This window comes from Pinus tabuliformis, chromosome Q, assembly GCF_031772625.1.
Source record: "Pinus tabuliformis cultivar Carrire ecotype Pingquan chromosome Q, CPIR1, whole genome shotgun sequence".
NCBI classification, from domain to species: domain Eukaryota; kingdom Viridiplantae; phylum Streptophyta; class Pinopsida; order Pinales; family Pinaceae; genus Pinus; species Pinus tabuliformis.
This window is the reverse complement of record NC_142296.1, coordinates 26,128,642-26,132,667: the sequence shown is the minus strand read 5'-3', so window position 1 is coordinate 26,132,667 and position 4,026 is coordinate 26,128,642.

Here is a 4,026-nt window from a genome sequence, read left to right as displayed (position 1 = left end):
TGGATTATTGGCAGTCAGAATCATTAAAAGTAATAGGAAATAAACTAGGGCAGTTTGTTAAAATATCGGAGGCCACTAGGCGGGGAAAGTATACCTCCTTTGCCCAGATTTGCATAGAGATGGACCTCTCTGGAGCTCTACTGGATGAAGTTATTTTGGAAGTTTTTGATGAAGAATGGGTACAAGCGGTGGACTATGAGCATGTTCCTTTCATATGCCGCAAGTGCCATGAACATGGGCATCTATTCAGGGATTTCCCCTTAAACAAAATGGAAAACAGAACTAAAGCTACCTCAGGGAAAGAAACTGAAAGCTTTAGCAAAGTGGGAAACAGAGGTAAAGGAGGGAGAAAGTACCAAAAGAAAATAAATGAGGAAAAGAATCCAAGTCAGAATAGGTACAAGGTACTAGAAGAAGAAGAGGAGCATGAGAACACAATTCAGACTTAGGAGGTAAGCCCTGCGGAGAAGGAAAGGGAAGAGAGTATGGAGGACAGACAAGACAACAATCAACAAAAGGAGGACCTGTTGAACATAATGGAATTTGATAGGGACCAAGAGATGACCCCGAGCGAGGTGGGAACAGAAGATCATGAACTGCAGGATATTCTTGATAGGGAGCATCTAGATCTAGAAAAGTTCTTGGAGCAGGGAACCACCAAAGGAATGGATTCGCTACCACAAGAGGAGTTCAACAGAGTGCAATAGTTGTTCCTATGGAGAACTCAGGCAAAAGGTTCGAGAGTCAAAAGAAACCATGATAGTCAGGACAACAAAGGGGTGAAAACAATGAAGGAAACAACGGGGCTAGCTCCTAGGAACCTGTTGGGTAGTGGAGGTCCCGCGTAACAGTTTTGAGTCTGAGAGCCTAGAAAGTAGGATAAAAATTATTATAAACCTCCGAAATATGCGGAGCGCGAAATTTTAAAGACCGAGTCAAAGGGTTGTCTGCCCGAAAAATAATATAAAATAATAGGAAGTAAGTCAGTCTGCGGACCATAGATAGATATAAATAGAGCACGACTCTATGAGGGAAAGGCAATTCCTTTTGGGGTATGATCTTGGATCTATCATGTAATGGGTTTTTGAGAAAAGCATTCTGAAAGCGTCTGTAATTCCGAGTTGAGGATTTGGGTAGTGGGTAGAGGCTCTGTAGCTGTGTGCGCAGAGGCCTAGAAGAGTCTACAGCTGTGTGTGCAGACCCCTGCAGCTGAGTGCGTAGGGCAGATCTGGATGTAATAGTGATAAGTGGAAACAAAGATAATTTCCTTCTAAGAATTCTGTGTCAAATCTGAATTATCGCGAATCTGGCATTTTGTATGAATAATAAGACTATTTTGATCTATGCGCATATGGTTGCTTATTGAATACTTGTGAATCTGGGTTTAATTTTAATAAGCGAACTGAATAAATCTAATAAATTTTTGCTTAAAAACCATTCTAAAGTAGATATGAGTTGTAATACTTCATCCAATAAATTAGATCTGTAGACTGCGTGCTAATAGACAATAAGAGGTATTCAGAATCTGCGTGAATACGACGCAACGCGAAGTTGCAGAATGGGGCGTGAAACCTCCAAACCACATCTAGACATCCCAATGGTGCGGAAACTTGGTTCCAGCACCCTCCCCTGCTACCTTGGGTGAGACCTCAGTTTGCTCTTCGTGGGCTGTTGCCAAAAGGGCCGGTAGCTACGAAATTTGCTTGGCTAAATAATTCTTCCAAACCTGGGTCAGGCCCATATAAGCCAACAAATGGTTCCGTTGTCGGGACCCGGATCTGCCTAAGGGGTGTCTAGTGTGAAATGCGGGGACTCGAGAGAGAAGAAAATTGAGGGATCGAAGGGACCAGGAACAATAGCAGTTCAAGGGTAACAATGACGAGCGCGATCCAATTACCAGTATTCAGAGGCGTAGGAGAAGAAGACCCAAAACAATTCTGGTTCGTGTTAACATCAATATGGAATGCGCAGCGAATTGCAGATGATAATATCATAAAGGCTACCTTAGTCAGCGCGCTGCAAGACCGAGCACTGACATGGTACATAAAGTACTCAAGCGATCACCCAACAGCAGGGACAACAGAAATCCAGACCGAATTGAAGAAGGAGTTTAGTTGACTGAAGTCAGAAACACAGTCGATTATAGGGTTCAAAGAGATCGCGATGATGCCTGGTGAAACCCTGTGGGATTTGGACCAAAGACTGAAAAGTACTATTCGCGAGGCTAACATGACATTGACAGATGCGCAACATTGCGCTTGGTTTATGGCATCATTAACACCACATCTGAGGATGGCTTTGTCACAACAGAAGATCTCAACCCAGGCTAAAGCATTAGAGACAACGATGAGGTTGCACGACACTCCGTTACAAGACCCCGGGTTGGGAGTTCAAAAATTCCAAGCACAGATCCAAAACTTGTGTTTGGAAATGAAAAAGTTAAAACAAGAATAGGTACCGCGGCCAGAAGTCCAGGAGGAAGTATGGTATAGGAGCCAGGGGAATGATAAAGATCACTGCCCAGTCTCAGTGAATTATGTGGCAATGGGGGGACCAACACCATTGCAACCAGAGGCAGGGTCGAGCACAACAACCACGCTCTAGTGCGCAATCTGTTAGGTGGGAGGAAAGCACACACAGATAAATGTCATCTGCTGCGAAAATACAACCAGACCCCCTAACAGCTATTCTACAACTTTTGCAAATTGGTGGGCCACGAGGAAAGGGACTATCATAGCTACCAATTATTAATGGACCAGTCAGCTGCTTACAGAATGCAGACTGAGGCGCGAGTTCAGGATCCAGCCACAATGATCGCGCGTGGTGGGTTACAGGGCCATGGGTGAGGACGGGGCGGCATGGGACCAGGAAGGGGCCGCGGTTAGCTAATCTTCTACAATTGCGGTGGTCTAGGACATTACACGTGGGATTGTACCAACCCTACCAATATTTCATGCAGTTATTGTGAGCAATTTGATCATGAGCTGATAGATTGTCCTACGCTGATAACAAAAATCCGTGAAAAAAGCGCAGCGCGACCAACAACAACCTAGAACATGCAAATGATGAGGTCCGGACCCTACGAGGAAGACCCCAAAGTCAACATGGTACTAAGAAGTGGCACGGCCACAGGAGCGGATAGAAGGAGCTTAAGTAAGGAATACATAAGGGTGGGTAAGGAGACATATCTGGAAGCTCGAGAGAGCTTCGCGAAAGTATCTACCCCAGGTAGTAGGGATCAGCCTGAGCCAATCAGGGATCCCTCGGTGATAACTACCTTTTTAGAGACATGTATAACATTGCTTTGTGATAATAAGGTAGTTAAAGGCTTACAGGAACTGATAAATAGATGCACAAGATGGAGTGAACCTCACGTAGTTCAAAAGTTGGGAAGACATGTGTCACGGACCGGGAGGGAAATGCAGCTAACAGTGCAGATCAGCGAGTATGAAATGGATCAGGTCATTCTGGATCTAGGCTCAGATACCAACGTATTACCTAAACAGACTTGGGAGCGCACGGGTAAGCCTACACTACAATGGTCCCCTATTCAACTGTGGATGGAAAATTAACAGAAGGTGCTGCCCATGGGAAGGCTGCAAGGAGTTACGGTAGACCTTGACGACGCAAGTACTCAGACGGACTTTGAAGTTATTGAGCTCATGGATGAAAGTACGCCCTATCATGCGTTGTTAGGAATAAACTGGGCCACCGACATGAACGAGGTTATTAATTTAAAGAAGCGAACAATGGTATTTGAAACAAAGTCGCTTCACGTAGTCATTCTGCTAGATCCAGTTGAAGGACCACACTATATTAAACCTGTGCGCAACAAAGAGAGCGACGACGAATTAGATGGTATCTACAGAATAGCTGCACAAAGGCAAGAATTGGGCAAGACAACGAAGGATAGAAGAATATCACGAGGCTATGTAAAATCTTGCACCACCGATTCAGATGAAGAAGATGAGTTGTGGCGTAACAGGTTGAATGGAGTGACTACGCTACACTGTAATATGATGACTA